We start from the raw sequence: 10,905 nt of genomic DNA, 5'->3' as shown, positions 1-10,905 counted from the left end.
ACCATCAACAGCAGCATCATCAACCACAACAGCAGCAGCAGCAGCATCACCGACTGGCGTCCTCGATCGGCGGCCACTCGACGAGTCATTCGTCTGGTGGCAGCCAGTCATCGAATGAAGGCTCATTGGATTTTTTCCGCTACGGGCCAGTCGGTAGTGGCAGCGGAGGGAGTACGGACCGAGTGTCACCTACTGATTCTCTTGGATCAGCAGGACGTGGAACCGGTAACAAGGGACCCTTGGCTGGTAGCGCTGTCGCTCAGGTTGGGGGCGTTGGCGGTTTGAGTGCGGGGGCCAACAATATGGGACGTGAGTGCGTGGTTTGCTTCGAGTCTGAGGTGGTGGCCGCTCTTGTACCTTGCGGACACAACCTCTTCTGTCTTGAGTGTGCCAACCGTGTCGTCGCGTCAGCCAAGCCTGATTGCCCCGTGTGCCACCAGCATTGCTCACAGGCCGTACGAATCTACAATTAGGATATGAGCAAATAAACAGCAGGAAAGTAAACACAAGCGGGCACAGACACCGGCGTGTGGTGCCCGCCTGTTGCCACTGCCACCCCTATTCCCCCAAGATAACAAAATAGCAGCAGAAACATACGGAAACTTCCCTGTCAGAGCATGCAGCACCTGCAACAATATTGGCATAGAAATTAGCACGAGCACGTGGACAGCTGCTTATCCTTTATTATAACAGCTAAGTCAGATCTCCGCGCTCCGCCGCGCTCGGTGGTCACTCTCTGCTGAAGGAACTTCTCTTCCCGCGGTGAACCAGCGATGCTGATGCCGATGATCATGATGATGATGATGATGGTGATGGTGATGATGATGATGATGATGAGTGTAACGAGGGGCTAGCAAAAAGCAACTGTTGACAAATGTATACCAGCTATACCTACAGCCGTCAAAAAGCAAAAAAATATTTGAAACGCCTTCGATGGAGATCCACCGATCTAATAACATCATGAGTAATAGTAGCATTTGATTATATTTGACTACTGAGCAAAACTGACGCGACGATATACGAATAACGGTGATACAGAGAGAAAGATAACTCCGATTTATGGATTTGACAACCTTATTATTATTATTCTTATTATTATATTACTGTACAACGGTAATAACACTATGACAATAACAACAATATGATTATATTATAAATATGACTGTCGCCGTTAAATGTCAGAAAAAGAAGTAAGATACTTAGCAGGCGACTGATCGACTCGTTAGCGTGATATATATATATATAACAATAAGGTGTCACAATATTGATTAAAACATACGCATCCATACAAGAATATAGATACACACAGTCACACATATACCCATCTATATATATATATATATATATAAGTGAAAGAGGCAGGTGCTGGAGTAATAATAATTATAATAATTCACAATAATATTTTTTCAAAACATTCTCATTAAAAATATTGATGGGCACACAGAGAGTACACAGAAGCACGCACACACGCACATTAACCACACATGATATATTCATATATATATATATATATATATACGATGATGCGCATTACGGTGAAAATTAAGAGGAAGATGCGTAATAAACCGTAACAACAGCGACATCAAAAACAGAAAGTGTGATGTATACGCCAGAGTGAATACAAACTAAACATCATCTGCAAAAACATACGGCTTATTGAATCGAAGGAAATGTGTAACAATCGTGTGCAAACATCTAACTCGCGGTGCGTGTGTATGTGTACATGAGTGCGTATGAAAGAGGACTATAGAGAAGAGCACTACAGGATTAAATTAGCAGTAAAAAGCACGAAGTTTAAAAACGAAGTAGGCACAGAAGACAACGTCTACGGTGTTTATGCTGATGATGATGATGATGATGAATAATTTACGTAATTGGGATGCGTGTTCAGTGTTTAAAGGTGACCCAACGGCCGATACGTATCGTGAAGATAGAGCAGCAAATGGCAATGATAACGTTGTGTACTGTTTCGGTCAAGGGGACTCATGTGGACATAACAGTAACAACAACAACAGCAGCAGCAGCAGCAGCAGCAGCAGCAGTGTGCCCAGCGTTGTTTGCAAAAAGAATGACACCATCACAACAAAGAAAAAAACACGTAGAGAGCTGATGGGCTTTACAAACGACAGCAGACCAAAAGGGGAATTTCATTTACTTAGAGACACAGTCAAGACTACGCGTACGTCACAACTAGCTTGCCCCAGACGATCCCGATGAGTATGGCGTCTCGTGAGGCTATTTGAAGTAATCATGGTAACTTCAACAATAGGGAAAACAACCAAATACAAAGAGCATCAATTACATAATGACTACTGGTATCGTGTTCGCCGCTACCGTCACCGACACCGACAACTAAAAAATGACAACAACTGTAAGCAACAAAACAACCTGAACACCCATAACCTACTGATCATATATTGTCATTGTCAATTTTGTAGTATTCCTATTTTAGTTATTCTATTTTAATAATATATTCTATATAAGAGATATTATTAATGATATAAGGAGAGAATACAAAATAGCAACAGTAACAAGAGGCTGATATATCTATATATTAATTCTATGCGAAGAAAGAAAAAAGAGAGACAAAAATGCAAAAGGTGAAATATAGAAATGAATCTCTTCGACACAACAAACAAAGATACATATATATACGTATATATATATATATATATAAATATATATATATATATATACGTACATATATATATATATATGAAAATACAACAATAGGAAATCAAAGATAACTATATATTAGAAAGAAATAATAGATTACTATGAATTATATTGTGAGTGCATGAAAAAGAAAGCCGGTCACAACTTGCCACCTCCTGTGTTACTGTGTGGCTAAACGTATGTTGTGCGATAACAGGAAAATCAATCCGGAAAAACACATTTTAACGTCGTGGATCACTACTTATGTAATTGGAAACGATCGGATATGACAGAAATAGTGACACACAAAACACGCATCGCATACATCGATAAATACAGGCTCTGGCATCAGAACAAAGACTTTGAGGGTCTTTACTGATTGGTTGAGAAGAACTGAAAGGAAAACCACTATTATAGATACTGATGTTTGTATATTAGTGATCGTCAAAAGAGGAGATGAACGACGGGGCGATACGAAGAAGAAATGGGACGACGAAGAAGGATCGATGAGAAAGTGATAGAAGCACAGAGAGGAAAGATAAGGGAAAGTTGACACTTTGTCGTGAAGAAAGATGAAGTGGCCAACATTTTAACACATTGACGGAACAAGTCTGACATGCTAGTTTTGATGATCAGTCTCTAATCTCAGCAGCTCTAGATATCTTCCACTACCATCTTTGCCTTTATACCGGATCTCTCCCTAAAGATAATGGCATGCCACAAGTGTTAGTTAAGCTGATAAAAAATAGACAAAGCAATTCTGCCGTCGCTCGTGTAACAAGCATGGCTGCTATTTACGAATCTCGTCGTGACGCGTGACATCAATTGGAAAATGTATGCTAATGCTACAGCTCAGGTCGTTCAAGCCACTTGAAGAGGTATAACGGATGTCAACGAGGACGACCATGGGCTGTGACGCCATCCGTGATGCTCTCCATTTTTATTGATTATCTAATACAGCCCTATCATATTGTTGAATATAATAGAGAATTCGCCGAAACGTAACTCGTCAAACTAAAATGAAGATGACTATTATTATTAGTACTATACACATATATATATATATATATATTGAGGTCATACTATATCTTACGTACTAATAATAACGCGACAGATATAGAGTCAGATAAATTGGCGCGTTCTCTAGCAATGACAACTGTCACAGAGGATTTTTATAACTGCACATTATTTAGTAATATTATTTTATTACTGTTTTTATTTCAAGGTATTATTACGTCCCTCCATTCGTGCTATAGCTAGATATGTAACGAGGCTCATTGTAGGACTTGTCCACAAGTTATGAGTGTCTTGCCTGTTACAATGTAGCTTTGCTCCAAAAAAACAACCACCCAATACTATCGAAGTGGTATTTCCAGTACTGCCCAATACGCCTCCATTATACGCCTAGGAAGACACACTTTTTCTTTTTCTACGCAATAGAAACCAATTACTCGGTTTACTTTAAATTGTATAATGTACTGTAACAATAATCGTATCTTAATCATAGTTATCTCATAACTGTTCATATTTCTCTCTCTTCCCCCCTCCCCTCCCCCCCCCGCGCTCTTTCTCTTTCTCTCTCTCGATCTCTCTCTAAGCCGAGAGAAAAAAAGTATATATAAGCACCTTCATAGTCATATACTTCCGTTAATTAATGCATTCTCAAGTCTAGCTTTTGCCGCATTGTCGCTTGCCCCTCTAAATATTTTCTTTGGCTATCGTTTATGACAAACAGATATATAAAGCTTGACGTCTTCCCAACATTGTTATTATTATTAGTATGATACTACCTAGTTGTCCAAGTCTTGTCGTCCTGCCTTACCATACCCGCCGTGCAATCATAGCCCATTCCGTTTTCACCTAACAGCCTCATTGAGATGAACGATCCTCATATAAAAATTTGATGATACGTTCAAGGATGACAGTTCTACCTTTACACTTTGCCCCTACCATTTATGTTCCCGTATTAATCGATTGCTATATCTCATTTGGCGTTTCGCGGGAATCGAACGTAGAGGCTACAGTGTCTAGCTAGCTCTTGCAGAGATGGCCTGCATTATCCAGCAATACATGTGACCACTTCGGAACAGGCGGATAGCTTCTCAGAAAAACCGCTTCGAAAACGACACCGTCCTGGGTACCTGCAAACATGTATAGACCGCTTCTCACTCTCATTACTATAATTATTACCATTTCTGTTACTAACAATAACTATGATTAAATTTCATAACAGCTGAACACTCTTTTGCGTGTCATTAATGTCATGCATAGTTTATTGTAGACCTGTTTTGTTCGCCTACCGGGTCAATCCCGGTTGACGAAACTTACATTTGCCAGTAGATTTTTCATGGAAGCTGTCAAATGTACCGTTGGATTAGTTATTGTTGGGCCTCCGGTTATCTTTTGATCGCCATGGCGTTTTATAGATGCAATTGAACTGAATTTAATTCGATTAAGCTCAGTCGGAAGCTGACCGGGATCTGCTGATTTTGAGGTTGCCATGAAGAAGCGGAAAGATGACAGAAACGTGGACCTAAACATTGCTCAGTTCTGCTTACCACTCTTAGAGTCTAAAGATCAACATGGCGATGATGATGATCATGACGGCATGCTGTCTCACGTTAACTTTGATCTCTATGACTTGGTGGTTTGCAAGGTATGCAACGATGACTTAAGACAGATACGACTACTACATATTACTATAATTATTATGAGCATAAAGCTTCAATATGAAGAAAAACACCAATAATAACAAAAATATATATAATAAATATCCATATACGAGATAAACATGATGGTGATGGGACATCAAAATGGAAAAAACATGTCAGATGACCGGATCTACCTACTTCTGTTTGACTGTGCCTGCGAGTCCAGTACGCTCGACACGTGATCTATAAGACGGGCGGCTGCATTGGTGATATCGATGTAAGGAACTGAAAAGGAACCCTGAGCCATGTTAAGCCATGTATGCGATGCTATGCCATGGAACTCTGCGTCGCAACGCAATGTCTGTTGTGATGTGATGCACGGCGTGATGGCTAATCACTACCCACTAGCCCGGAGGCGCGGGGGAGGGGAGGGGGGAGGGGGGAGGGGAGGGGGGAAGAGATACATTGCCTGAGAAAGACATAATTATAGGCGGCGAAATAATTTTTAACAAAAAACACATAATTCATATTTAGAGTTATAAAGGCAGCAATCGCAACGGCTGATCTCCTTGCTGTCACCGCAGTAAAATAAGCCATCGTCCTTACAAGCCAAGAAAATAAAAACTGGGAGAAAACACGGGAAAGACAGACGAGGAAAAAGAAAAGGCATTTCTTTAGAAGTGTCCTCCATATCTAAGAATTGTTACAGAGTGGACAATTATCTATGCACTCATTTTATTGTATAGTTATTCATAGACGAAAAGGAAAGCGCTCTAAGTTGCAACAGTTCTATGAAATGGTTGCGAATTTACATGAACATTAACTGTGCGGGAACGGCGATAAAAAAAGGTGTGATGATGACTATAATGCTACCGAGGAATGATAGTTTATTATAGAGACGGGCTATGTCTGCATGTTCACGAAAAAACTATATAACACAGATACAGTAATGAATAATGATTGGTGTTGAAGCGTACTACGAGTGTCGTACTACGACATCTTAAAAGGTGCGACGGATTGGGGCGCCAGCGATAGGCAGCAATAGAAAACACATAGCACTTAGAAACACCATGAGCAACCTGTGTCTGACCTAAAAATACATATATATATATATATATATATACATACACAAAACACCGTAATAAGCTTCATTCAATACATGATGATGTCTAGAGTTGGAACGATGTTCATACTACTAATGACAGTAATAATGATGACGCCGATCATAGATATTCACTCTGATGTGAGTGGTGGACATGAGAGATGAATTCGCGTATTTATCTAGACTATCGGTGGCAAGTTTAGGCGCCTCTCTCTATTCTATCTCACTTCCACCCCGATTATCGTCCGTTTAACTACCCACTGACATCCACCCGACCAGCCATTACTATATATAGATATATAAACAATACAAATCTATAATGATACAGTAAGACAAGAGGTGGGGAGGTGAGGGGCAAACGGGTAAGGCGGCAAGGTGAAGGAGTTCGCGAACGAACGAACGAACGAACGAACGAAGAGCTGAAAACTGGCTGGTGGACAAAACGCAGCCGGCCTAAACAAGTACTTCGTGCAAATGGAAGAGTTCTTATTGTAACAACAACAATAATATTACCGATAACTATGAATAATTAATACTTTTCTATACTACTTTCTTACATTACTATGACAACAATTGCTGCTAATATCAATTTGCCATTATCACATTATTATTATACTGTATGTATGATAGCTCTATATAGAACGCTATGTTCATTTGCGACGATGATGTTTTGCGAAAAACAATAACTTTTACACAAACCACTGCTGTGGCTATAGCATGCAGTAAGGATTTGGGACGCCGTCACGTGAGGCCCCATTACGTACCGTATGATACGGTATGTAAGAGTTTGGCCATAGACCTAGTAACCATATCAACACCTTCTAGGTAAACATTATCATCTAATCAAAATTAAATTTACCGTTCTGAATCAGAATCTGTCTATATAATGGAAGGTAGCGTTGAACACGATGAGAGGCTGATGTTTCAACTACGACTAGTAGATCAGCCTGCCAACTCATACAGAACACACGTTAGCCAAAAGTTATAATTTATCATCATCATTATTGGCCTGCCAGGGTGGTCGAACTTTGTTTCCACATTGGCACTCACGATATCGCTCCAGAGGTAGCCCACCGAGTCTAACTAACATGAAAAGGTCGCGCAAATTGTGACTAGGATGTTCCCCCTCTAGAAAGGAAAGGTGGACGTATCATTATTACCGTAACAAGAACATCATAACAATAACAGCATCTATGGTGGTCTATGAACGAATATCTAGTGTTTTATTTGAATTTACACAAGGGGCCGCACTGACTGGCGTAGCTGAGCGAATCGATTGCTCGATCGTGCAAACTAGCTATTGAGGGCGCCAACTAGCAGACGATATAAAAAGCAAAGATATATAACGTAGAAAAGCAAAATATATATATATATATATATATATATATAAGAACGTAAGTGAAGAATATACAATACAGGAAGCATGTAAACAAAATTATACGTTAGGAAGGAACTGAGACTGAGTAATGTGTTGTGCACACATTGAGCGCACTGCGTTTTACTTTCGGATATTGCTACGTAAGTCCAAATTACGTATACGCAAGCAGTGAAACAGTAGTTCGACAGTGTGTGTACATATATATATACATGGATATGTGAATGATGTGTAATCATATAATTATATTGTTGTACTTGATTGCTATAAATATGATTTATTAACTGACGTAATGGAAAAGAGTTTAAAAACAGACACGGGCGTGACGAAACAAGAACGAATGTGCGTTGCCTCATACCGTTGCTGATAGTGCTCCGCTGTCCTGCGCAGCCACTGTTAGCTATACATAGCCTAGAGGTACAGTGCAGTGGGTATACAGATGGACTAAATGCGTCCACCCTCACCTCCACCACTTTGCCCTGTGTCGTCGTCGTCGTCGTCGTCGTCGTTGCCGCCATCCCAAAAGTTATATCGTGTACATGGTGATGCACGTATGTGTGTCTAAGTATGCATGTTTCTGTTATCGGCGACCGTCGAGCTGGGGACCTGTATGGGCTCCCATGCGTCTAGGGGCAAAACACTTTGGTTCAGATGAAACCATCGAAGCTCACCCCCATTTTTATTCCATTGTGTGTCACTTAGCAATCTAGCAAGTACAGAAAAGTAAAAACAATATGGAATAGCATATAGTACTAATCGACGAAGTCATTGTTTTGTCGAAACAGGTTGACACAGTTTTCCCTGTTTATTTCGCGTGTGGACCCGTTCCCGTTTCAAATAAGCCGCCAGCAATAACAATTTTACCATCTCGTCGGTCGCCTACCTTCCTGGATCTCAGTACGTTGACTCTGACTATATATATAGAGATTTATATAGACGAAGGAAAGGAAATCCATATTAATGGCGATAACGGTAATAATAATACAAAGGTGAGCGACTATAATATTATATAAAATAAACAATGACCGCAACAACAAGCCCTGTGTCAAAGAATGACGCAATAGGTGATCGAGCAAAACAGGAAGAAGCCTGCGAATGTAGCAGTTCAGTTCTTCTATTATGTGTTCTTATGCTGTGCTAGTGTCTATGCTTAACGTCCGGAAAGGACGACGAGAAGCTACAACCAATTACTGCGTATTTGATAGTAACAAACATATTTAAATGATATTCCTTCCCATGGTACTCTTATCTATTATAAAAATAATTTCGGTATTAGAATCATTCTGCAGTTATAAAATGTAAAATATAGGTCATGTATTTTACGTGACTATATCAGAAGGAATATATGTGACATGTGAAGCTGACCAGTGCCATAATTACAAAATTTTGCGCAAATCGAAAATTGGCAAGGGATTTTGTTCGTTAATGGCTTTGCTTTTCTGTAGAGGTGGATAAGTTATTGGATGAACATGGCAAAATATAAAACGAAAAACATCAGACACAACCGCGTTTTTTTGATGAAACCTGTGACTAAAGAGTAAATAAAACTTAATCACTCATAAACAACTAAATCACGTATAGGTGATGTCTTCAAGAACTAACAGGCGAATTTTCTGTGGCTACTCGCGACAAACACAAGATCCGACACCGCAAGCACGAGTTAGGCTCCTACCTTCGGCCTTTTAAAGCCGAAGTGCCGGACTGAATTTCCACCCTACGACGGATCGCATTGTTTGTGCCGGCCCATATGACTGACACTAGTGATTACAAGTACAGATACACATTATTATTATTGTTATTACTAACAGTAAATGCACTTGGGGCGCAACCAGCACATGTCTTGCCACAGATCGTCCTGTCAAGCATATAAGAAGACGGACTTGGCTAACGAGGTCTATATCCGGGCATGATCAACTTTAACTCTTTTTTTGTCAATAGACACAAAGCTTATCTTACTCCTCTGGTCTTTCCAATGTTTATGAAGCGTGACACCCTTATTTCATTTAGCCTAAAATATAGCAGCCGTACTAACCAATAAAGCACACGTATCAGTGAATCATAAACCAAACCTGGGCTGTGATGTGTATGATGACAGGAATGATTGAGAATGACGATCATATGCAGTGATATTATTTGCGCCAATGAATACCATCAAAGCATCATCGTTCGTCTTAGCTATTTCTAGCATAGAAATTACTATACTTTAATTATTGCACCTGAGAGGTCTATTAATGAAGTTATTAAGCGTGCCACACGTCCTCAAACACACATTTGTGCACAACACCCGTTGGGCATTCAGCGCTGGCGCAGCTCTTTTCTATGTTTCATTCTGCAGAAACAGACGATTCACTGATCTTACCAGCCATTTTACTGTCAAAGGATCGACGATCTTGAATAAGATTTTTATTCACACATACGAGATGCATAAGTACGTTCATGTAACGTTATTTGGCTTGTCTGAACTTATCCCATCGAGTGAAAGTGGCCTCGATTGTTCATCGTATTGCTTTTGCCTTACATCATTTCATTGAATTGAATTTATGTCTTAGTACACTTACGAATATTATTATTGCTTTCAGATCTAAACATCCACACAAAGCAGTAGGGAAAATGCCGTGAGGTTACCTGGAGCACCAGATTCTTTTTCTGCGTGGTTATTGCTTTATTATCTTATTACACAAGCTATCACAGAAGGCCTTTTTTTTGGCATTCAAAGAATAGGAATCATTTTTCATCATCATGGGGTAACTTAATGTGGTCGAGTTAGCCAATAAACGAGTCCTACTGAGGTGCTGTTACTTCTAAGACGGCGACTGCAACGGCAACAACGACAACCATTCGAGGGAAGGAGACAGACAGACAGACAGACAGACAAAACTGGTGGCCGGTGGCGCCAAAAAGCCGCCGATAATAATGAAAATAAGAGAGATGATAATAAAACATAAATGCCTGGTTTACCAAGAATTGATTCTGATAAAGCAAGCGCCGGTTATACCGAGGATGAAAAATAATACATGATGATTACGAAGGTTTAACGCAATACTGATTATAAAAATAAAAATTAATATTGCAACAAGTATGATATGGATGCGTAAATAATAATGAACATAACAATGGTATAT

Source organism: Varroa destructor, unplaced genomic scaffold, assembly GCF_002443255.2.
Source record: "Varroa destructor unplaced genomic scaffold, Vdes_3.0 BEIS01000007.1, whole genome shotgun sequence".
In the NCBI taxonomy this organism is placed as follows: domain Eukaryota; kingdom Metazoa; phylum Arthropoda; class Arachnida; order Mesostigmata; family Varroidae; genus Varroa; species Varroa destructor.
Note: the sequence above shows the minus strand (reverse complement) of the source record.